At 41.6% G+C, this 26,635-nt stretch overlaps 1 long non-coding RNA gene across 1 annotated transcript in view; it reads right to left on the reverse strand.

Moving 5' to 3' along the window:
* Nucleotides 1-1,180: 1,180 nt before the first annotated feature.
* LOC146397227 (uncharacterized) overlaps nt 1,181-26,635 on the reverse strand; it is a 317,714-nt gene continuing 292,259 nt past the window's right edge. The window contains exons 4-5 of the long non-coding RNA XR_014822550.1: nt 13,651-13,780; nt 1,181-4,827 (exon numbers count right to left, since the gene is read on the reverse strand). This is a non-coding gene — a long non-coding RNA (uncharacterized LOC146397227). The remainder of the gene's footprint in view (nt 4,828-13,650; nt 13,781-26,635) is intronic.

Raw genomic sequence — 26,635 nt, forward strand, 5'->3', positions numbered from 1 at the left:
TTGCAACTTTCAGCCTGAGATGGAACAAGCAGGACCCTTTGAAGGCTACAAGGAAGCCAAGGTTAAGCCTGTGTGTGAGCCTATTAAGGCTCTCATGCTCCATTGTCTTAAATAATAATACCAGTTTCATGCTATCATCTGAAAGTGATAACGCAAAGTTATTGCCCACCTGGCCAGGTGGCTTCCTCATCCTTTTCTCCCTCTTGAAGGCAACCAATGTCACTGTGCTCATCTTTTAAAGGCAAAACTGAGAAGCATCTGGCTGTCACACGACGATTATACATCAGTTATATATGTATGAATAAATTACAGGGGTGAGTTATAGAGAAGGGCAGTGATATACCGTTTACCCTTCTCTCCCCCCAACACAACCAAGGGGGCCCATATAAATGTCCCAATAAATTCTATTATTTTCACCCCTACTAAAAATGTGTTATCAAAACACTGTCCGTGTTATTCAAACACTTTGTAAATTCTGAGCAGACTTGCTGCCGGTTCTCTTTTTAACCCTAGGAAAACATTCCAACATTAACCGGTCGCCAGCGCTTCGCCTGGACTCTGGGAAAATGTCAATGGGTTTTTTGTGGTGACTGGTCCTTTTACTATTTATCTATGGCCTTTTCTTTGTTGATGTTACATTTTATTTCACCATCTCAGGTTCACTCTTTGGCCCTTTGTTCTCTGATGGCCAGATTCCACCTCCACTCTGCTTTCTGAAGGGGGAGGGGTTTCCATCACCGTAATATTGTTTGCTTCACTTTTTTTTTTAAATGTCCCATAAGATAAAACATGGTGGCAAGGACAAGTAGTGTTGATTTTGCTGACAGCCACAAGATACTCTTAACAATAGTTTCACTTTTATAAGAATTTGAATTCACTGTGACCCTGAAATAGGCTGATCACTTGCTTTCAAAGCAATCACCAGATTCACAAATGTATGAGGCAAAGGGTTATATTAAACCCACTGTACGTTTCGAATAAAATCGGCTGATTTAAACTATTATCTTTAGCTGTCAATCTATTTATTGTGATGGCTAACTGTAATTTGTAGTTCACTTAAAATATGAGGAGGTGGGGAAATCTGGGAATGAAAGTTAATTAACATACCTAAGATTACTTATTACAAAAAATAAGTGATTTTTTTCTTAAACACTGGATCAAGAATCTTTGTTATAAAAGGTTTTTTTTTTAATTGTGAAAGAATTCCTAGATTTAACTCCTGTCCTTTCATCATCATCATATTTTCAGAAGTACACAGATTCAGATTCACATAAATAACAAGAAAGGCCACATGAAGCAAAATAAAATGAAGTACTTAAATACTTTAAAAAATAAAGCATGGGAATATTTGGCTCATCATTGCTACATTAAAATATGAGTTATACAGGGATCCCTGTCTTGCTTACTTTTGCACCTTGCAGGCCTGGTTCTTAGTAAGTGCTCATCTCTTAATTGAATGAAAAGGGTTACCAAATTTGCAAACTAGAACAGACAAAATAGCCCAAGGACAGTGTCAGATCTCAGGCTTTATAACCATGAAGATGAAAGTGAAAGTTTTTGGGGGTTTTTTTCCCTAAAAGAAAAAGAAAACATAGATCTTTCTAAATTAATGGATCTGGTATTTACATCCTTTTTAGACTTTTTAAGATGTTTAACATCTTTTAAAAGACCTTTCCTAACCCAGAGTTCTGACATTATTGCAAGGCTTTCTGTGTGTGTGTGTGTGTGTTAATGTGGACATTCTTCCACATGAAAACAGAAACATTGATGCCAAATTGCAGTACAGCTGTTAATGGGAACAACCCCCACGGAGCCAATGAGAAATGTTATCCTGAACAGAAATCACTTACACAGAGATCACTTGCACATCCCTAGCAGCATTGGCAGAACCAGTGGAAATTAATGTTTCAAGAGAAGGCACCTCTATGATAGAGGTGTGGTAGGGTATCTACACAACAGGTGGGCAGAATCCAATCACATTGGCTTCAATCTGACCTGGCGGCTGGAATCTCTTGTCCAGGAAGGAGAGGGAGAGGGAAGGAGGAGGGAAGGAAAGGAACAGGAAAGAGGAACCAAAGAGATCATTCCTTAAATCTGACTTTTCAGGGAGTTGCCTGGTGGTCTAGTGGTTAGGATTCCTGGCTTTTACCCCCAGGGGCTAGGGTTCAATTCCTGGTCTGGAAACTGAGATCCCAGGTCAACGAACTGGGCTTGAGCCCCTCCCCCCATCTGTTTTTTCAGATCCTTATGAGTAAAGCACAATTTTATGCAGAATCATCTGTGTTCATGGCTCCACCTTTTACTAGCTTTGTGGGTCTCCTTAACTGCTCTGTCCCCAATTCCCAGGGGTCAGAATCGTATTTGGAACAACGAGCAGTCAGAACAACATCTAGGAAAGCCTAGACTCTTTCCTATTGCTCCCATTACACTTAACACTAAACTCACATTTTGCCCTTCTCACTTGATCCTGGGACTAAAGGACGGCTCAGGAACCTTAGTCGTCCTCCTCCAGAAATTCCCAGTCTGATGGGGGAGGAGACCAGGAACAAACAGGTCAAGGGCAGCGCGAACCAGAGGCAGGAAGCGGGAATGAGCTCGTCAGAACTCGAGAAGAGAGGCCCCATTGGTTCCAGCAGCTGCTCTCGGTTTCCCCAGAAGCGGGGAAGCCCAGCGGCCGCCGGGGAGCGCGGCAGGGAGGGCGCACTTCAAACGGAGGCAGCGGGCGCCCGGCCCCTGAGCGCCTTCCGCCCGCCCCAGGTCTCCATTAGCATCTGTTTTTCCCAGGCCCCCCGCCCCCGCGCCCCCCGCCAGGATTTTGCCGTTCCGGCTGGTTACTAGTCAAAGAAAGAAAATAAGGGTATTTAAGCTCAGGTTTTGTCTCCACCTACTAGGTTAAACGCCCGACGAGGAAGGAGTTAAGTTAATAGTCGGAAGCCCCCTGCTGGGCACCCTGAACTGGGGAGGAGGGCTCCCCCATTGTCCGCTGTCGGCGGTTTCAGCGGCGCAGCTAGAAATTGAGAGGACAAGGGCTGGGCAAGATCAACTGTACAGGGCAGCCTGGAGGAGGTCCCCAAACCCAGGGCGACCTGGCGGCTTAACCATTCCGCAAGTCCGGGATCCGGTGTAAGGGCCTCCTCCTCCTACAGATTTTGAAGGTCCACAGAAAAGGAGTCTCCAAGTGGAGCAGAGAGCATGTGGGATCCTTTCTCCACCCATTTGGGGCTAACTCTTCAAGAACAGAGTTTATCCTCGAATCCACGGCCAAAGGAGGAAAACAATGAAAGAAGCAGCCACTGACTCTAGGCTTTTTCCTGTACGAACTTGTAAAATCAGCAACCTAAAATGTTATCATTACCCCCATTTTAAAGAGAAGTAAAGTGGTACTTGGAGAGGTGAAGGCCCTTGTCCAAGGTACACATCTAAAAATGGTAGCCCTTGGGGTTCCTCTCATGGCTCAGAGGTTTAAGAATCCGACTAGGAACCGAGAGGTTGCGGGTTCCATTCCTGGCCTTGCTCAGTGGGTCAAGGATCCGGCATTGCCAGGAGCTGTGGTGTAGGTCGCAGACGCGGCTCGGATCTGGCATTGCTGTGGCTCTGGCATAGGCCGGCGTCTACAGCTCCGATTCGACCCCTAGCCTGGGAACCTCCATATGCCGTGGGAAGCGGCCCTAGAAAAGGAAAAAAGACAAAAATAAAAATAAATAAAAATGGTAGCCCTGGAGTTTAAATCCAGGAGGTATGGGCTGCGGGACTCCCAGTAGAGGTGTTAAGTACGTGTGAATGGGGCGGAGTGTGGATCTTCTTTGAGGGGGAAGGCTTGAGCTAGGCCTTAGAATGGAGACCCCGGGTGGTTTTGGAGGAAGCAAGTGGACCGCGTTCGGTGCCCGCCTGCGGCCGCCAGACCTTTAGAATGAATCTCTTTGGAGGAAGCTGGGCTCCATAACACCACCCTAAATTGCAATCCTGGGTTCGAGTTGGTTCGTCTTGCTTGAGACAACCGGAGCAGGGGTACACTGCTCTCTACAAGCTAGTGCTGGGCCAACCCTTGGCACAAAATATCCCATGTAAACCTTCACTAGCACCTGACAAGAGGTCGGCACTTAATATCATCCCCATTTTACAGATAAGAAAACTGAGGCTGACAGACGCAAAATAAACTTGCCCCAGGGCAACAACTTGTGAGCAGCGGTCCGGGAAAATCCGGAAGCTGGGGATCCCTGGAGCTCTGAAACCTTTGATAGAAAACTGGCCTCGAGCTTTTATCAAAGGGCGATGGGCAGAGGGAGGGGCGCCAAAGCCCGGGTCAGTTCTCAACAGCCGCCCCCTCCGCCTGCCCAATTTTATCTTTACTAATTCCCAACTGCCCGGGTCCTACCCGAAAGGACTAGGAATTGGAGGACGTCAGGATACCTCCCACCTCTCCGGTAGATACTCGAGCCTCTGAATTGCGCGCCGGAGAGCGAGTGAGACTACCGAGGGGGTGAGGGACTCAGCCGCGCGCCCGGCATCTGCTGCCGCCTCCACCCCGCTACGCGCGCGGGGACGCGCCCTAGCCCTCGAGAAACCAACTCCGCCTCCACCGAGTCCCCCATCACAGCGCAAGATAGCTCCCATCCAACCCCGGCAGGAGGCCTGAGAAAAAAAAAAAAAAAAAAAAAAAAGCCGATTCCAGGTTGGGGCTGGCACCCAGGCGTCTGCGCCAGAGCCAAGAAGGGCCTCTCCTAGAGTGGGTCCCGGTTTTTTGCTCCACCGCCGGCTTCGAACTCCGAAGGCTCTCCGTGTTGCAATCGGGCAGTCGAGCGCCTCAGTTTCTCTTGATCCCTTGGTCTAGAATGGAAAAATATTGGGGTAGGTCTCATATAGTCCCCCGGTCCTCCCTCTTTGACTTTCGATGTCCCGAACCATTCTTCCGGTGTGTTAGGTCAGCCTCGAAGGCAGAGGCTAATTTGGATTTATTTGACGCCAGCAACCAGAGATAAGTTTATGAGTCTTACATAACGTAGTATATTGTATAAAAATAATTTAACATCTTTCACAGCAATAGATAGGCTATGTACAACACTCCCACAATAATGTAAAATCAATGTCTATTTTAAAACAGAGTTGCACGAAGCTTAAAAAACTCCCAAAGCTGAGCGGCTGCAAAGTCTGGCGCCTCGGCCTGCTGGCAACCATGATTCATTTCTCGTGTGTATTTCCGGGGCTTAGTTTGCACCAGCAAGTAAGTATAAGTACCTGAATTTCTCCTTGTCTGGCCCCACCCATCCGCACGCTTTTATATACACTATTCAACATTTTGCTTTTTTCGCTTAAAACGTAGTTTTACGTTAGTTCCTGGAGAAGTCGAGGTTTCGCTAGTTCAGTACACCCCTGAGGCACAACTGGCGGGAAACGCTTAGATAAGTTTCACTGGCCCTGGGATGAGGGTGGGGGTTAACCTGGCAGTCGGGTCCTCCCGGAGGCCGCCCCCGGAAGCCCGCAGCTGGAAGGGAGTTTTACCACCCCTCGCTTCGCGTGCGCCGAACCGCCTGGGCCTCGCTGTGGGAGTTTACCTTCCTTTTGAGACCTTTCCATTGTTTGTCTTCTGAGATCCCAGAAGCAGGTAAACAAGCTCCTAGGACCCTGTGCTTCGGGGGCTCCGGAGCGGGGGAACGATCTGAGGCTGATCAAAGTGGAGGATTTGGAGGGGACAGTCGGCCCCATTTACATCTCGCTTAGCTGCTGCGGGCAGATGAAGCTGGGCAGACGCGGGCCAAAGTGCGCCGCAACCAAAGGCCCAAGAAGTGACCCGATATGAAATTCCTTCCTAAATTCCCTTTAGGCTCAGTGGCCGCTCTTGAATAAGCCCAAGCTCCCTCCGCTTCTCATAGCAGGGGGCTCAACTCATAGCAGAGGATGGGAGGCTGGCTAGCTTCCGTGTCTCTGCTAGTTGGTGAAAGATACATACGACATCAAGTCATCAGTTAAGAGAATATCAGAGAGTCATTACAGGATAGTGCGGTGGTCCCTAGTCTTGGCAGAACCCCCTGGGGAGTTCTTGAAAATTCCAGTGCCCCATAACACCCTGGAACAATTAAATCAGAATTTCTGAAATCCAGACCCATGTATCAGTCTGAAAGATCTCCCAATGATCCCAATATGCAGCATTGTTGAGGAAATATTGGACTTATGTGTTTAGGGGTTGGTGGAGGTCTTTCTGAAGAACTGACGTTTGAGTTCAGAAGTGAATAGAAACAACCTGAGCCTGGTCCCATGCTTAGTGGTGCTCTGGGTTGGCAGTTGGGAGGGGAGAAAGGGCGTTTTAAGAGCCCAGCGACCACTGGAAATCAGTATGGAGATTCCTCAGAAAACTAAACATAGAACTCCCATTTGATCCAGCAATCCCACTCCTGGGCATCTATCCAGAGAAAACCACAACTTGCAAAGACACATGTACTCTGATGTTCAAGGCAGCACTATTTGCAATAGCCAAGACATGGAAACAACCTAAATGTCCATTGACAGAGGAGTGGATCAAGAGATGTGGTACATATCCACAATGGAATATTACTCAGCCATTAAAAAGAACAAAACACCGGCATTTTTAGCAACATGGATGGACCTAGAAATTATCATGCTAAGTGAAGTCAGCCATACAGTGAGACACCAACATCAAATGCTTTCACTGACATGTGGAATCAGAAAAAAGGACAGACGGAAATTCTTTGCAGAACAGATGCTGACTCACAGACATTGAAAAACTTATGGTCTCCAGAGGAGACAGTTTGGTGGGTGGGGGGATGTGCCTGGGCTGTGGGATAGAAATCCTGTGAAATTAGATTGTTATGATCATTATACAACTACAGATGTAACAAATTCATTTGAGTAAAAAAAAAAAAAAAGTGAGCAAGTAATAGCTTAGCATCTGCTCACGGTGGTCTGCATCTCTGGGAAGTCTTTCAATTTCCCAATTCTTAAGGAAGTTTTAAAGATTACTGGAAGATACCTAGCTGAAAATGATTGATTTTTAGACAATTTAAAAATCAAATAATGCATGGAAATATTTTGAAAATAGCTTTGACAGCAACTTCATGCGGAATTTCATAAAGACATTTCATAAAATCTAAGATGCTATCCATTAACATGCACAATTATATTTTGCCACTAAGAAAAAAAAAAAAAGGCAGCTCCTAAAATGTTTATTTTGTGCTTTTTTTTTTTTTGGCCATGGCATGCAGGCATGCAGCAGCTTGATGTGGGAAATTAATTCCCAGACCAGGGACTGAACCTGGGCTGCAGCAGTGAAAGCACCAGGTTCTAACCACTAGACACCAGGGAACTCCCTGTTTTGTGTGTACTGAGAGAATGGCTTATTTAGACAGTGTTATTTTCATACTTCACTCATACACACATAAAAAGGAAAATAAAAGCTGTGTCACAACTGCCACCTGATCAGCAGTGATTTAAAGCCCTATTAATTGTTACATCTGGATTTTCAGAAATAAAAGTTGTGTCATAGAATTGATGCAAGCCATGGAGTTCCCGTCGTGGCGCAGTGGTTAACGAATCCCACTAGGAACCATGAGGTTGCGGGTTCGGTCCCTGCCCTTGCTCAGTGGGTTAACGATCCGGCATTGCCGTGAGCTGTGGTGTAGGTTGCAGATGCGGCTCGGATCCCGCGTTGCTGTGGCTCTGGTGTAGGCCGGGGCTACAGCTCCGATTAGACCCCTAGCCTGGGAACCTCCATATGCCGCAGGAGCGGCCCAAGAAATAGCAACAACAACAACAACAACAACAACAACAAAAAGACAAAAGACAAAAAAAAAAAAAAAAGAATTGATGCAAGCCAGAGTCATCCAACCAGCTCACTTAATCCTCACAACAACTCTATGCCATTGGAACAATTACTTATTAGTACCATTTTACAGATAGAGAAAACTAAGACACTGTAAGGAAAGCTACTTTAAGTCAGATCACTACCAAGTTGCAGAAATTGGATGTAAAACCCACTTCTGGCTCAATCACCAAAGGAAGCTGAGAAAATGTCCAATTGAGTCAACTCTCAGAGGGGTTAAAAGGGGGGGCCTGGGGTGAGAAAGGAGGAAGGACTGCAGAGCTCAACTGAATTAAGGTGGGTTAAGATCTCCAGATCAGTTGGACCTCTGTTTGGATAACTGTTTGGGGGTGAAAAAAAAATCACGTGGTAGGAAGTTCCTTCTATGGTGCAGTGGGTTAAGGATCTGGCATTGTCTCTGCAGTTGTAGCTTAGGTCACAGCTGGGGTTTGTATATCATCCCCAGCCCAGGAACTTCCACATGCCACCATCGGTGCTGGCACCCCACCCCATCCCCCCGCCAAAAAAAAAAACACCCCGAAAGACAGTACTGCATGTCCAAGAGCATTCATATCATCCATCAAGAGAACCTATACAGAAATGATATCTGCATTTTTCAGGCTCAGTTTTTCCAAATTAAACATACTTGTATAAATAGCATCCATGCTAAGCACTCCAGTGTTGCTTGACTCCAGAAACCTCTCATGCCCAATGGTAGTTGACTACCATTTTGATGTGTATCACCATTGATGAGCCTTCTAGAGGTTTGAGTCAATGGAATCTTGCAGTGTGTTCATTGTGTTTGGCTTCTTTCATTCAGCTTCTTTGGGAGATCTGATCATCCTGATACATGTAATCACATTTGTGCCTTCTCCTAGCTATGTAATAGTCCATCATGTGAATGGAAAATTTATATTTCCTCTAGAACACCTATAGATAAGTGGGTTGACAAAGTAGACAGGCATTGGCTAATACTCAGAAGACAAGAGGGAACGCTTTTTGTACTTTTCTGTTGTTGTTGGCTACATTGTTATTCCTGTTGTAAAGGAATTTTTTTTTTTTTGGCCAAGTTTGAGGCAGGGATGGAACCTGCACCACAGCAGTGACCTGAGTCCCTGCAGTGGTAACACCAAATCCTTAACCCACTGAGCCATGAGTGGAATTCCTATAAAGGGACTCTTTTGTCATATTTTCTAACTGGATCTTATTTGTTATAATAAAGCTATTGATTTTTTAAAAAACCTTGTTATTAACTTTCTGAATTCTTTTATGATTTTGAATAGCTTTGTATTTAATTATCTTTTGTTTTTCCATATTATTTCCTTGCACATAATTATTTTTCTCCTCTTTTCCAGTAGTTTAATTCTTGGATTGAATTGTCACTCAGAACAAATGTTAAATTATAGTTAAATAATAAAGAAGTAGTTAAATAATAAGCAGTTTAAATTAATTAAATTACAGTGCATTATACCTGACTTTAGCAGAATGCTTCTCATGCTAAATCTTCCAGCCTGATGCTAAATTTTGAATGTATATATATGTGTGTGTGTGTGCATACACACGCACACACAAATATATATGAATTTATATGGTGAATTTTACTAAAAGATCTCTAATAGCCAACACCCTTTGTGTTCCTGGAGAAAACTGGCTCTGGTCATATTTTGTACCCACAATGCATGGCTAGGATCTTCATGTTAATCTATTATTTCAGAGTTTTGCATCAGTATTTAAAAAGGAAATGGATCGGTGTAGTCTTTGCTAGATTTCAATTGCTGTGGATTGCTATCTTTGTAAAAAATATTTTGGGGGGAGTTCCCGTCGTGGCGCAGTGGCTAACGAATCCCACTAGGAACCATGAGGTTGCGGGTTTGGTCCCTGCCCTTGTTCACTGGGTTAAGGATCCGGCGTTGCCCTGAGCTGCGGTGTAGGTTGCAGACGCGGCTCGGATCCCGCGTTGCTGTGGCTCTGACGTAGGCCGGGGCTACAGCTCCGATTCGACCCCTAGCCTGGGAACCTCCATATGCCGCAGGAGCGGCCCAAGAAATAGCAACAACAACAACAACAACAACAACAAAAAGACAAAAGACAAAAAAAAAAAAAAAAAAAGGGAAATAAATAAATAAATAAGAATAAATAAAATTTAAAATTCTCTCTCTTTTTTTGGGGGGGGGTCTTTTTTTGTCATTTCTTGGGCTGCTCTCATGGCATATGGAGGTTCCCAGGCTAGGGGTCTAATTGGAGCTGTAGCTGCTGGCCTATGCCAGAGTCACAGCAACTCAGGATCCGAACCGCGTCTGCAACCTACACCACAGCTCACAGCAACGCCGGGTCCTTAACCCACTGAGCAAGGCCAGGGATCAAACCTGCAACCTCATGGTTCCTAATCAAATTCGTTAACCACTGCTCCATGATGGGAACTCCAAAATTCTTAAAATCTGGGAAAATTTTGCCCAGTGCCAAGAAAGCACATCTGAGGGCTAAATGTGGATGATAAAATGCCTGATTGAACACTTGTCTAGACCATTCCTCCTGGACCAAAATACCTCCTGGATGGCTCATTGTAAAGGCCATAAGGTACAGAAGTTTAGTTGTCTATGCACCTTCTTTTTCTTTTCTTTTTCCCTTCCTCCCTTGTCCCTTGCCTACCCCTCCTTCTTCAGTGAGATTATAAATAAAATGTTAGTGTCAGCAGATGAAAGTTGGCTTAAAAGGGCTCCCAGAATGAAAGAAAAGCTTTAGGAGAGCACCAAATAAGTCAAGAGCTCATAGCAGCACCTCCAAATACATGATTGATCATTGACAGCACAAGCGCTTTCTTCTGGGATTGCAACATTTTGAAAGTGCCACATACCTGAATTTAACACAAATTTGTGAAGGACTTACAAGGTGCCAGGCTCTGTGCTAGCCCTGAGGACACCAGGTTTAATAAGGTTAAATTTATGTCTTTGGAGATTGTTAAATCTACTAATTCTCTAACACTGTTACTCTTTTTTTTTTTTTTTTTAATGGCCGCACCCATGGCATATGGAAGTTCCCTGGGCCAGGGACTGAATCTGAGCTGCAGCTGTGACCTACACTGCAGCTACAGTGACTCCGGATCCTTTAACTCACTGAGCTGGGCCAGGGATAAAACCCACATCTCTGCAGTGACCTGAGAAGCTGCGGTCAGATTTGTAACCCACTGTGCCACAGCAGGAACTCCTGTTACTTATATTTTTTTTTAAGATAAGTTACAGAGGCTACTGGTAATGCACAGTGAACCAAAAAATGGCAACAACAAAAATAAGATGTGTTCAGAAAATCAAAGAAAAAATTCTATTTTAAAGATGTTGTCTAGAAAGAGTGATGTTTTAGTTAAAGAATTCTTGCAGTTCCCATCGTGGCTCATTGGAAAGGAATCTGACTAGTATCCATGAGGACGAAGGTTTGATCCCTGGCCTTGCTCAGTTGGTTAAGGATCTGGCATTGCCATGAGCTGTGGTGTAGGTTGCAGAAGAGGCTTGGATCTGGTGTTGCTGTGGCCGTGGTGTAGGCTGGCAGCTGTAGCTCTGATTTGACTCCTAGCCTGGGAAACTCCATATGTTGCAGGTATGGCCCTAAAAGCAAAAAAAAAAAAAAAAAAAAAAAAATCTTACTTATGGATTTATTATTGGTTTTTCTGTGCCTAGTCCTTTAAAGATCTAGCACTATCATTGCCAAATACAGTGATTAAACTTGAGACTCCCAAGAAGAGAAATGCTTTGTCACATTCATCTCTCTGGCTGAACTCATAAATACAAGAAGTAACACTGTTATCAGTATGTTAATCTTTGCGTAGGAAGGACAACAGTATACTTTGAATTAACTTCCTGTGTTAGGAGTTCATGGTACACACAGTAATAAAAAATGAACTGCAGCAACTAACCCTGGGAAAAAGAATAATAAGTGTCCCAGATTTATGAAAATCGTGCAATTCCCCTCAGATTTTCCCTTTCTGAACATGAGGAAAATGGCCAAATTACTTTTCCATTAAAAATTCTCAGATGCTGTGCAATAGTTGGGGGGTGGGGAGTAAGCTATTTCTTCATTAAGAATAGCTATTAAACTTTTCATTCTTTTCTCTCTAAAAAAATTTGCTGTCACAAAGCACAAAGAAAGGACTACAGAGTAAATGCTTTGTTTTCATTCTTAGCCTCAATATTCACAGTGGGCAAAACGGAACAATTAGATGGTAGAAACTTAAGTTGATATTTACTTTTAAAGGTCTGGGATAGGACATTTCGAGAATTTGAGGAAAATTTCTAAAAATCATTCATGAAGAAAACCTCACATTTCTTTTCAGCTCCCAAAATAGCTGAAATTGCAACATAATTTTTTTAAAATTTAATTTTCATTTTGCATTGGAGTATAATTAATTTGCGATGTTGTGTTAGTTTCAGGTATACATATGTACATATATCTATTCTTTTCAGTTTTTCAGATTATTTTCCTATCTAGCTTATTACAGAATATTAAGTAGATTTCCCTGTGTTATACAGTAGGTCCTTATTAGTTATCTATTTTTTATATAGCAGTGTGTATATGTAAATCCCAAACTCCTAATTTAATCTTTCCTCCCAACATTTTCCCTTTGGTAACTATAGGTTTGTTTCTGAAGTCTGTGAGTCTATTTCTGTTTTGTAAATAAATTCATTTGTGTCATTTTTTTAAAAAGATTCCACATATAAGTGGTATCGTGATATTTGTCATTCTCTGTCTGATTACTTCACTTAGTATGATAAACTCTGGGTCCATCCATGTTGCTGCGAATGTCATTATTTCATTCTTTTTTATGGCTGAGTAATATTCCATTGTATATATGTGCCACATCTTCTTTATCCATTCATCTGGGGATGGACATTTAGATTGCTTCCATGTCTTGGCTACTGTAAATAGTCCTGCTGTGAACATTAAGATTCACGTATCTTTTTGAATTATGGTTTTCTCTGGATTTATGCCTGGGGAGGATTGCTGGATCATATGGCAACTCTATTTTTAGTTTTTTAAGGAATCTCTATACTGTTCTCCATAGTGGTTTTACAAGACTATATTTTTTGACCAATCCTAAAAAAATACATAAATTAGCTATATAAATTTGAATATTTAAAGTCATTTTTATAACATTATTAGGACTAAAGGAGAAATCAAAAATAGAATTAAAGTTCTGTTTAAAACATAAGGAGAGCATATGTCCAAACTAATGGGATGAAACCCCTAAACTAAGGCTATTCAAGTGCTTTGCATTTCCATTTGGATTTTTAATTTATTTTAATTAATTAATTAATTAATTTTTTGTCTTTCATCTTTTTAGGGCCACACCTGTGGCATATGGAGGTTCCCAGGCTAGGGGTCTAATTGGAGCTGTTGCTGCTGGCCTACGCCAGAGCCACAGCAACACCAGATCTGAGCCGAATCTGAATTTTTTAATTAAAAAAAATTTTTGGCCATGCCTGCAGCATACAGAAGTTTCCAGGCCAGGAATTAACTCTGGACCTCAGCAGTCACCCGAGCCACAGAAGTGACAGTGCCAGATCCTTAAACTGCTAAGCCACAAGGGAACTCCTCCATTTGAATTTTAGCATTAGCTTGTCAATATTTATAAAGCTGTAGCTTTAAATGACTTTGTAATATAAAACATAAAAGAGGAAATGAACGTTTAAATAAAAACTTTAGAAAAAGAAATATGTATTCCCTTTGATAATTTTCTTCATTTTCTGGTTGCTTTGACTATTTTAAAAAGCCTATTGGGGTTTTCATTGGGATGATATCAAGCTAATTCACATCTTAACAGTATTGGAAAAAAAGGCAGAGCTTACCCAGAAGCCCTCAACTCCTCTTCCAGTCTCAGGGGCCCGATTTAGGCACCCCACACATCGCTGAATCAATCTCTGTGCCTTAGAGAGATGAGAACACTCTAGAATCTGGGGATGGCACACAAATAGCCTCCTAAACTTATAAGGAAAGAGAAAGGGAAAAAAAATGAATGCTTGGGTGATAAACCATAATATACTGCATAAGACATTAATCTAAGGATGGGAAGTGCTAGCTAGGGAAGGAAGTCTGCCTGCAAACTTGGGGACAGTTATATGTTCATCCATCAGTCCACCCACCCACCCATTCAACAAGTAGTTACTGAACACTTACTAGGTGACATTCTCTATGTTAAATGGTGGGTTTAGTGGTGAGGGAGAGAGACAAGATCTCTCCTTTCAAGAAATTTATGAAAGGAGAAACATAAGACAAAAATGAAAGCATGTGTATAAAGCAGTTTCAGACCATGGTAAGAGTGACATAGAAACTAGAGCAGGTTGGTGTGGGATGCCAATGGGAGGGCTGCCCTGGGCAGGGGTTCCTGGAAGAGCCTGAGGATCACGGTCAGTGAGTCCCAGCCCAGGGGAAGCCAGCAGAGCAGCCTGGGGGTGGGAAGTAGTTTGCTGTAGTTTAGGACTGAGAGGAGAACCTGGTTCCAGAGGGAGAAGGTCTGGGGCTAGATCATCCATGGCCTTCTGGGCCTCAGATAAGCTCTTTCCATTTTAGGCTAAAGGGTATGAGAAGCTACTAGAAGATTTTTTTTTTTTTTTTTTTTTTTGCTATTTCTTGGTCTTGGGCCGCTCCTGCGGCATATGGAGATTCCCAGGCTAGGGGTCCAATCGGAGCTGTAGCCACCGGCCTACACCAGAGCCACAGCAACGTGGTATCTGAGCTGCGTCTGTGACCCACACCACAGCTCACAGCAACGCCAGATCCTTAACCCACTGAGTGAGGCCAGGGATCGAACCTGCAACCTCATGGGTTCCTAGTCGGATTCATTTCTGCTCCGCCACGACAGGAACTCCTGATTTATGTTTTTAAATTATTCCTTTGGCTGTTATGTAGAATAGAAGGAAAGGGCTTCTGCACCGGTCATGAAATGATGGAGGCTTGAGCTTGGGGTGTTGCCATAAACATGGAGACCACTGGTTTTAAGAAATATTTCAGTATAATATAGATGTGTGTGTGTGTATATATATATATCAAAAAGCCCAGCAGTCTCTACTGGAGAGACTTGTATATACAATATACTGTATATATTGTAGGTGATATATATTGATATATGTTTGGGGTTGGAGTAGGACAGTGGCCACAGATGGCACTTGAACTTGACCCTTGTGCTGAATTCTCATGAAGTTTGCAGAAACTTTAGGCTACAAGAATATAGGATGAGAGATTCACCACCGATGAGTATAGAGGAGAATTCTTCATTCAAAGATCAGAGGAGACCACCTTAGCCATTGTGGGGAGAAGAGCCTGCATTTGAATCTATACCTTAAACAACATGTGAAAATTAACCCCTGGGGACTTAAAAGTGAGAACCTGAAAAAAATAAGAAACACATTTGGATATTTATCACATTTGGGGAGGGTGTTTAATTTTCTCATCTTAGAAGAGATGTTTTTATAATTACCAAGGAAAAGAGTGACAAACTTGACTATAAGAAACAGGAAAGTTATATAACTGAAAAAGCCCCAAACCCAAATGAAAGAGAACAGTGAGGTAAGGAATACTCAAAGTGAATAGGATATGTCAAATAAGGGAATCATAAGGTTTAAAACATTTTAAAAAAATGGAGATATACTTGACATAACATTGTGTAAGTTCAAGGTGTATAACGTGTTGATGTGACACACTTATGTATTGCAGTATCGTTACCACTGCAGCTAACACCTCTGTTATGTCACATAATTCTCATTTCTTTTTTGTGGTGAGAACATTTAAGACCTGGTCTCCTCAGCGTTTTTGACTTTTACCACAGGTGATTTCTTAGACTGATAGTTGGAAGATATCAAATACTGGGTGCAGAAGAAGTCTTCAGGATTAAGGGGTGGCTAAATTCTGACTGCTTGAATTGGCCTGTGATTTGATTGGTCCTCACATCTACTGGTGATGCCCAGATGGACAGACCAGAAGTTTTTTCTTTTTCTTTTTTCTTTTTTTTTTTAACATGGAACATGATTGCTCTTACTTATGCTCAGTATAGCACTGATGATCTCCAGTTCAGTGGGTTTTCCAGATGAAATGCTCTAATGTTCCACTGAAGTATAGCTGACAACACACATTTTTAAACTAGAGACTTGACCAAATCTTCCCTCATGTGAAGAACGTGGCAATTGGTTATTTTCCAAGGTTTTCTGTCTGACATTCTCCAGTTGGGCTTGAGGGGTTGTGAGCTGGGGTCTTGTAGCACCTGGCTTATCTGTTAACCAAGGTCTGTTTGACCAAGACAGAGACCCAAGATCCAGCAAGAAAAACCAAGCCCAGTTGCTTCCCTAACTGTCAAGGAACAAGGCCAGTAAAGGAGAGAGGAACAGGTCAAGGTCAAGGTAAGAATTAGGCAAGACCATCTGGGTCTTTTCCTAGACCACTTTTCCTCCTGGGTGTTGGTTAAATGGCTGGAATGTGAAAGGGCTTTAACTCCAGTTCAAGTGAAGATCAGGGCAGACACTGTGCCACTTCGTTTCACATGGATGTATAAGATGTATCATTTTAAGGTTTCAACAGGGTGCTAGGAATCCTATTCTCTTGAGAGGAGCTCTCTTGGGATGGTGGGGCAGGGTGTGTGCTTCGGCACCTGTCTGCACAGGGCGAAGGGTGGCGGCCAACAGTCATCAGGAAATCTAATAAGAGGCCAGAGTGCAGGGAACAGAGGACCTGTCCACACTCCATCAGCTACTGGGTGAGCGACAGGGCTTGTTTCTTCATTCTCTGCGCCTCAGTGTCCTGGAGAAAATGAATAATTTCCACCCAAGTGGCTTGAATGAGCTAATTCATGGAAAGTGTTCGGAAAAGTATCTGGAACTAGGAGGTGGTCCAAAAATGTTCGCATCATCAGGACCATCATCTTTAAGAAGCTCTCTGAGGTCCATCTGTGACAACTGTCTTTTTCATTAGCTGAAATCTCTGAAGGTGGATGATAGAAATTTTTGTGCTAAAGGAAGAGTGAGACTTTCCCAAGAATTAGGTCTGAGAAGAAATATAGGAGAAAAAGAGAGAAGAGAGAGAAAGGGAGAGAGGAGAGGGAGGAGAGAGATTGATTTTGAATCTTTTAAGAGGAGGACCCCTCGGGACAATGAGGTTGAGAGACTCTGTGGAGTCACTGCTGGAAAATTCCGAGGAGCAGAATGGAGACTGGCCATTCAGAGAAAGAAGAGGCTTCACCCACATCACCGTAAGCACATGTTTGCACTGATGGTCTCTGAACAAACTATGAAAGTTCCCAAGAAGGATCAACTTTCGTCATTGGCAGGGTTACCAATGCCAGTGACAGGACTAGTCAGGGAAGAAACGAGGGGCTCCCTTTCACCATCTCCCCTACTTCTGCTATGAGTCCTGAGTGAGTCAGTAACCCCAAGTGTGGAGGAGAGAGGGGGCAGGGAGAGAGGGGAGAGGGAGAAGAAGAGGGGGAGCAGGAAAGGGGCAGTGGGGGGGGAGGGGGATGAAGGGCAGGGCAGCACAGCTTCTAGCTGCTTTCCCTGGCTTCCTGGCCTCAGAAGTCTCCAGAATTAGGAAGAAAGAACGTTTTAACTGAAAATCATGATGTTCAAATTCATGATGACTATATTGGACCACAAACATTTAATTACTAAACTTAGACAAGCTTTCCGACTTAAAAAGACTGCAAGCTATTTATTTCTTTGCATTATTAGAAAAATCATGGGACTCCTTGAGCATCTAAGTTCTCATTCAGGGTTGAGAGAGGGTTTTCTACATGAAATGCATTTTAACAGGACAATAGGGGACTTAGGTAAATGATTACATGCCATGAGGTCTGTTTGCTTAATATACCTGTTATTTTTATGCCATATTTAGTTGGGGTCCTATGGCTTGTAGCTAAAAGCATCCAAGTGATGTTTTCCCAAGGTTTATATTGTAAAAGAAAAGAAACCATACAGCAGTCCACACTATTGTGATTTAGTCTCCAACATTTAATAATGAGAATTGAGTCATTTGTTCTAAAAACAGTGTTATAAAGTTATGAAAGCATTTTAATTTTTTTTTTCCTTTGGCTGTGCCCATGGCATGTGGAAGTTCCCAAGCCAAGGACTGAACCCACACTACAGCAGCAACCAGAGCCACAGCAGTGACAACACTGGATCCTTAACTGCGAGGCCACCAGAGAACTCCTAAAGCATTTTCATCTTAATAACCCCCAAATGGTAGCAGGATGCATAGGAGAGTATACAATTTTTTAATGTCATTAAGAAAGAAGGATAATCAACTATGAGAAGACAGCTCCTCTTAACAGGATTATTTATGTGAATATATTGTCTACCTTCACGTGCCATATTTTATTCTGGGGCCATTGCTAGTTTTGAAGGATTTATATTGGACAGATGGAATCCAATGCAGATTTTTCCCCTCACCTATTGTGAAGAGGAAACCTTTGCCAAGATTTCACAACATAAAATTGTTCCTGTGTCCTAAAGGGCAAAAATGAATCACTTTCTTTTTGGATTAAGAGCAAGTTAGGATGGCTCCATGATGTATTGACATGGTGTACTTGCCAGAGTGCTGACATTCAATGCTGTATGTATTTTTGGAAGATGTTTGTCTCCCTAAAATAGCCAGTTACTAATGTTAAAGTGCAAAAGTTGGAGTCAAGGCATTTGACACCATGTAAATCTTCTCAGGTGGAGTTAACGAAATTCAAAATAGCTTTTTTAAAAAAAATTTTATTGGAGTATAGTTGACTTACTATTGAAGTATATTTTATTGGAGTATATAGTTGGTGTTAATTTCTACTACACAGCAAAGTGAATTGATTGTACATATACACGTATCCATTTTTTCTCAGATTCTTTTCCCATATAGGTTATCACAGGATATTGAAGAGATTTCCTGAGATATACAGTAGGTCCTTTAAAATATTTTCCCATGGAGTTCCCGTCGTGGTGCAGTGGTTAACGAATCCGACTAGGAACCATGAGGTTGCGGGTTCGGTCCCTGCCCTTGCTCAGTGGGTTAACGATCCAGCGTTGCCATGAGCTGTGGTGTAGGTTGCAGACACGGCTCGGATCCCGCGTGGCTGTGGCTCTGGCGTAGGCCAGTGGCTACAGCTCTGATTCGACCCCTAGCCTGGGAACCTCCATGTGCCGCGGGAGCGGCCCAAAGAAATAGCAAAAAAAAAAGACAAAAAAATATATATATTTTCCCAATACGTGCTTAAGATCGCCCATCCTTCCCTAACTGAATCATTGTTAGGCATTCTTCGTTCATCCCGGAACAAAGGTAGGTGAAGAAAGTAATAACTTATTTTGAAATGAGAGGTCAACACATAATCTCAGCTATTGTCTGTTTTATCTAAATTCTTGTTAACTTTTTTTGGGCCACACCTGCAGCATGTGTAAGTTCCTGGGCCAGGATGGAACTCTCGCCACAGCTGTAACCAGAGCCACAGCAGTGACAGTGCAGGATCCTTAACCCTCTGAACCATGAGGGAACTCCAACTTTTAAGACCATAAAGTACATCTTCCTCCAGAAGGCTTTCCTGTGATTTCTACTTTTAGCAACATTTACCGTTTTGGTATTTGACTTTTATTTTCCTGCTAATGTATTTTGTTCTTTATTTGTTTAATTTATGTAACATTGCCTGTCAATTTGTTTATATGCTTCATGATCTAGACACAGATATCTATGACATAAATATCTATGTGTATGGATAAGCAAGATCCTACTGTAGCACAGGGATAGACTATGATGAACAAGAATATAAAAACCAATTTATATATATGTACAACTTAGTCACTTGGCTGTAAAGCAGAAACTGGCACAGCATTGTAAATCAATGAGACTTTCATAATAAATAAATATCTATGTATAGATTGCAATACATATCCTCATAACTTAGCATATGATATATATCATACTCAGTATATAACAAGACCTTAACATGAGATTCTGAGTCATCCACTTGGTCGGGAATTGGTCTGAATGAGAAAATATGATATTCATGAAATAGACTAATGAAATCATTCATAAGATGGCCATGAGCTACTAAGGGCCTCCAAATCCTCTCTGCCTCACTTGTGCCCCCTTCAAACTCTCATCCAGTCTTTCTTTTTTTTTTGGTTTCGCCCACAGCATGTGTAACTTCCTGGGCCAGGGATCGAACCCACACCACAGCAGTGACAACACCAATCCTTAACCCGCTAAGCCAGGGAAAATTTTTGACCATCAGTTTCTTTGCCTGTATCCCCATGATCTTTGTCTTGTTGTCTCTCATTACAGCTCCTTGCATAAATGTCTTAATATGTGTTATTGGATTTTTACCTTTGTGATGACTTTAGCAGCATCCCTATGGAGAGATATTTGTCTCATAGGAATATAGTGACATTCATTTTACAGAGGAAGTACAGGGGTATTAAACTCTGGAGTTCAAGTAAATTAATCAAGGTCACTCAGCCTCTGCCTGCACAGCCAAGAGCAATCGTCCACATTTGGGGTGTAAAATCAAGGCATTTTGGAGACTTCCAAAACCTCCCTTGGCAGAGGAAGAAGCTGAGATCCATTCTATTAGATAGACATGGCTTTTTACCTGCAGGAGAAGAATCCAGAAAAGAAAGGTATGCACCCTTTGGATGTTTATGAAACTGTTAATGAAGTTAGGAAATTCTTTCTGAGAAATTTAAGTGAAGATTCAGAGTTTAGAATTATCCTTTAATGTAACTCTTCTTAGCTCTTTCCAAGAAACCCAAAGAAGAGTGTCTAAACTTCATTTAGAATGAAGCTTCCACCAGGCAGAATTCAGTCAACAAATTTTATATACAACAGAGAGAGTTATTTTAGCCTTTTTTTTTTTTTTTTTTTTTTTTTTTTTTTTTTTTCGGCCATGTGCTAACATGTGGAAGTTCCTAGGCCAGGGATCAAACCCACACTACAGTAGCAACCTGAGCCACAGCAGTGACAACACTATACTACAAGAGAACTCCAGAGAAAAGCTTTTTTTTTTTAAGGCCTCACCCACAATAAATGGAAGTTCCCAGGCTAGGGATCAAATCTATACCAGGGCCACAGCAACGTGGGATCTGAGCTGTGTCTGAAACCTACACCACAGCTCACAGAAATGCCAGATCCTTAACCCAATGAGTGAGGCCAGGGATCAAACCCGAGTCCTCATGGATGCTAGTCGGGTTTGTTGCCACTGAGCCATGACAGGAACACTGAGAAAAGCTTATTTTAAATAGTAGGTAGAATTTATGGATCCTGTCTGGTCCAGATCAATGCTCTATGGATAATAATGTTAATAATCTGAGTCACATTTCTAGTGCTGTCTCAATACAAATTCATGAAGATTCCATGGCTAGCACTGAGTAACTATGAGTTTTCTGTGGCTGGTCTGTTGGCATCAGGAAATTCACTGTGGAACCAGATGAAAAACAAAATGGAAAAGAGTGGAAGCATCACATTTGTGTCATAAGCAAATCCTCTATAAATCATCAAGAGACCGCATAGATGGCCACAGAGAGATTTTGTCAAGGGTTTTATACAACTAAAATCAATTCATCCACTTTATCTGTTTTGAACATACTGGGGATGCAACTGGAGATGTCACTAAGAGTTAGAGTTGCTCGGAAACCTTTAAGGTGTCAATTGACCATATTTTTAGGTGCAGAAATGTTACATGGACACAGCACAGATTCACCAGTGATTTACTTTTTAAAATCTGCAACAAATGGACCCAGGAATCTACAAGGGAATAAAAATATCATGAGAGCAAAGCTGAGTTGAAGCAGGGTAACTCAAAATCAATATTTTGCTTTTAAACTCTTAAGGGGAGACCCAGGAGGGCTGCACTCATTTTGTCCTCCTTACTTATTATCCTCAGAGGATGGGGTAAAAAGTGACAAGCCTGCTCCTTACTTCAGCCAGGACATTCTTCACTAACAAGCCACTTGTTAGAATTCTTAGCTCAATTTCCTATCTTTCCTGTCGAGTGGCTTTTTAATAGCTATGCTATCTGATGCTAGTTAAAAAAAATAACTAAAACTTACTTTTCATATTATATAAGTGAGATTGCATTTGGGGAGCCAGGCAAAGGTAATAGTAAACTTCTCGTTAGCTACACCTGTACAGTAAAAGGGGTTAAATCACCACCAGTGGCAGCTTACCTGAGTTTGCTATGATGGATTAGAACTCCTTGTTATTATGCTAGACTATTTTCTCTCCTTGTACATTGACAAGCAAAACCTGCCTTTAAGGAGGAGCTTGGAAATAGGTTGTATTCCAAGTGGATGACATCATTTAAATGTTTTGCTTAAAGAGTGCACTTTTTAACAAAACCAGAAACCATGCCTGCTGATTTCTGGTGCTGGGGCTATATGGAAATCAATGACACATGCCTTGGTTTAGTGCGAAATGTCCCCTCTACACTTCACTCCTTGCATTTACTCCATGAACACTGCTGGCAATTTCCAGTAGAGAAGACCTCAGTGGCTCAAATTTTCCTTTGTCAGTAAAGACTGGGAGAAATATGAGGCTAAAGAAATAAAGGAGAGATTAAGCTCAATTCACCCATTAATACAAATATTTCCTGGTGTAGGGTTTAGGGTGTAAACAGAAACAGAATGTGGAACAGTTACATCAACAGAAAGAATTTAATGTAGGGAATAAGTTTAATAGATTTGCAAGACTGAAAAACTGGGAAGTAGTAGCTGATGTAACTCTAGGAAACAACTATGAAACAAATAGCCCCCAAATCTGGATGGCCCCAAACAACAAAGTCTTCCTTTTCAGGGAAAATACAAGTACCCTGAGGATTGGCTTGGGCTCTGCTGAGTGTCATCTTTATCCCTAGATGCATGCTGAGGCAAGGACCACTGCCTGAAGCATGGTGGTCACCATGGCAGAGGAAAAAAGAGCTGTTGTGCACTATCTCTTAAACCTTCTGCACCTTTCTTTGGCCAAAAGAAGTAGTGAGAACATTTCTGATTCCAAGAATTGTAGAAAAAGTGCAATTCTACTACCTGGGAGGAGAACCAAAAATATTTGGTTGTTACCAGGAAAAATGCATGAGGCAAATTTCAGTAGAAATATTTTGCAGGAGTTGTAGTGGCTCGATGTGTTAAGGATCCAGTGTTGTCACTGCAGTGGCTTGGGTGGATCCTGTGATATGGGCCTGGGACTTCTGCATGCTGTGGGTGTGGCCAAAAAAAATCAAACAAAAACAAAAACCTTTTGCATAGGTGACATAAACTTAGAAAAGCAAATGAATCAGTACTTCTTCCTTTTCCATCTAAGGACCCTTTAAGGTAAATTTTCAGCCCTGACAGCAATTAAAACTCACACTACAAATATTTATCTTAAAATGAAGGGAACTTAATACTGGAACATTACTGAAACACAAAGGGTTAAATCAAGATGTATTTTTAAAAAAGGATATTAAATCATATTGCAGTCAATATAACTTATTATCTCAAGCACAAAAACCTTTTTTTCCTTGCTCTCTCCCACCCCCATTTTTTCAAAAAACTTAAATCCATTCATATATTATTGGGATGATGAATTCAAATGTACCTACTGGTTTGAGTAGGCAATGAAAATAATTTGGAAAGAGCAGATCTAGAGAGAAATAGAACCAAGTTAGCAGACACAAATCCTACACTGTGAACTATGTGAGGACAGGAAGCAGATCTCTTTAATTTGGCCTTTTACTGGCAGCCTCTTCTCCGTGGAAGTCAATCCACTTACTTTGATGGAGACAGAGTTCTAAGTGCTCCAGGCATGAAAGCTGCAGGGTTTTATGAAGCCATAGGAGAGGCACCCAAAGTCCTTCTTAGTCTAGTCTCAGACTGAGGGAAAGTTTTGATGCTTTGCTGGAGCAATGGCTTTGTTTTAAATTACTATGTCCCCTGTAAATCTTATCACCTTGGTGGCTGCTAGTGTGCTTAGGGAGAGTCTCAGAGGGAATAGGAACGGGGGGAGGTAGGTAGGTGGCCAAGTGCAGCAGGAGGTAAAGCCACCCAGCAGTTTCCTGAGTTTATTGGAAGGACGCCTGGTGGGCCATGGTCAATGCCACATTCAACCACAGGGTTTCAGCCACTTTCTGAGTTAACCAGCAATTTATATTTTAGTGGGGAATGATTTATTTCACGGAGAAGCTAGGTAATACTTACTACATCATATTGCTAAGATATCTATAAATAAAATTGATTCAAGATAAGCAGTGAAGTATGATAAGAACAGAAAAATCCAGTGGGAATTTAGAAGAGGGCAAATTTCATATCAACTATGGGATCCAATTATATGCATAAAGCATAATTGATGTCTATCTATTGATTCGGTAGGAATTTAAAGCAATTGTTTATTTTTATTTTTTATTTTTTAATTTTTTTTGTCTTCTCAGCTATTTCTTGGGCCGCTCCCGCGGCATATGGAGATTCCCAAGCTAAGGGTTGAATCGGAGCCTACGCCAGAGCCACAGCAACGCGGGATCCGAGCCGCGTCTGCAACCTACATCACAGCTCACAGCAACGCCAGATCCTTAACCCACTGAGCAAGGGCAGGGACCAAACCCGCAACCTCATGGTTCCTAGTTGGATTCGTTAACCACTGCACCACGATGGGAACTTCAGCAATTGTTTATTTTAAATTATGGAAGTGAATTCATTTTTGTAGCGATGTAAACAGTATAGACAAAACTAAAATTCTTTAACTACCTCAAATTGAAATCCTACAGTGAATTCTCCTATCTTGATGTAAACACTGTTACTAGTTTGATTTATCTAAGTTTTTTCCTATACATTTATATACATATATAATTACCTATAGAAAAATATAGTTTTAGTGTTTTTAATTTAATTTTATTAAAAAAATTTTTTATTATAGTTGATTTACAATGTTGTCAATTTCTGCTATACAGCAAAGTGACCCAGTTACGTGTATACATACATTCTTTTTCTCACATTATCTTCCATCATGTTCCATCACAAGTGACTAAATATAGTTCCCTGTGCTATACAGCAGGATCTCATTGCTTATCCACTCTAAATGCAATAGTTTGCATCTACCAACCCCAAACTCCCAGTCCAGCCCACTCCCTCCCCCTCCCCAAGACAATGACAAGTCTGTTCTCCATGTCCATGATTTTTTTTTCTGTAGATAGTTTTATTTGTCCCATAATATTAGATTTCATATATATGTGATATTATATGGTATTTGTCATTCTATTCTGACTTAATTCAATTAGTATGAGAATCTCTAGTTCCATCCATGTTGCTGCAAATGGCATTATTTTGTTCTTTTTTATGGATGAATAGTATTCCATATTGTCTATGTACCGTATCTTAATCCATTCATCTGTCAATGGACATTTAGGTTGTTTCCATGCCTTGGCTATTGTAACAGTGAACATAGGGGTGCACATAACTTTTTGAATGGAAGTTTTGTCTGGATATATGCCCAGGAGTGGGATTTCTTGATCATAAGGTAGCTCTATATTTAGTTATCTGAGGTACCTCCATACTGTTTTCCATAATGGTTGTGCCAATTTACATTCCCACCAACAGTGCAGGAGGGTTCCCATTTTTCCACATCCTCTCCAGCATTCGTTATTTGTAGACTCATTAATGATGGCCATTCTGACAAGTGTGAGGTGGTAGCTCACTGTAATTTGATTTGTATTTATCTAATAATTAGGAAAAACAAACAAACAAGCAAACAAGCAGGAGGCATAACTCTCCCAGACTTTGGACGATATTATGAAGCTAAAATAATCAAGACAGTGTGGTACCAGTATAAAAACAGACATACAGAGCAATGGAGCAGGAATAGAGAACCTAGAAATAAACCCAGACACCTATAGTCAATTAATCTTCACCAAAGGAGACAAGAATATAAAATGGGAAAAAGACAGTCTCTCAGCAAGTGGTGCTGGGAAAACTGGGCAGCTGCATGTAAATCAATGAAACTACAACACTCCCTTACACCATGCACAAAAAAACCCCTCAAAATGGCTCAAAGACTTAAACATAAGACAAGACACCATAAAACTATTCGGAGAGAACATAGGCAAAACATTCTCTGACATCAACTGTACAAATATTTTCTTAGGTCAGTCTTCCAAGGCAATAGAAATAAAAATAAACCAATGATACCTAATCAAACTTACAAACTTTTGCATAGCAAAGGAAACCATAAAAAAAAAAAAGTACCTACAGAATGGGAGAAAATAGTCACAAATGATGCAACCAATAAGGGCTTAATCTCCAAAATATACAGACAACATTTACAACTCAACAGCAAAAACAACAACAACAACAACAGCAACAACAACCTCCCCCCCCAAAAAAAAAACAAAACAAACAACCCTATTGAAAAATGGGGAGAAGATCTGAATAGACATTTCTCCAAAGTAGTCATACTGATGGCTTATAGGCACATGAAAAAATGCTCTCTAGTGTTATATTTTTAAGTGTAAGTTGCATCATATTATTTGTATTTTTCTCCAGCTAGTTTTTTGCCGTGTAACATGAAGTTTTGTAGCCTTATTTCATGTGATTACCTCTAGATCTAATTTAATCTTTTAATTGTGGAACAATTTTTTAAACATTTTTTGCATTTTAAAAAATTTTATTGAAATTGGAGTTCCCATCATGGCGCAGCGGAAATGAATCTGACTAGGAACCATGAGGTTGTGGGTTTGATCCCTAGCCTCGCTCAGTGGGTAAAGGATCCGGCATTGCCGTGAGTTGTGGTGTAGGCCGGCAGCTGCAGCTCCAACTAGACCCCTAGCCTGGGAACCTCCATATGCCGCAGGTGCGGCCCTCA

The sequence above is a fragment of the Sus scrofa genome, chromosome 13 (assembly GCF_054392235.1).
Source record: "Sus scrofa isolate SSC_HxYL_T2T_F1_AM1 chromosome 13, Sscrofa_HxYL_maternal_Yorkshire_Landrace_v2.0, whole genome shotgun sequence".
Taxonomy (NCBI): domain Eukaryota; kingdom Metazoa; phylum Chordata; class Mammalia; order Artiodactyla; family Suidae; genus Sus; species Sus scrofa.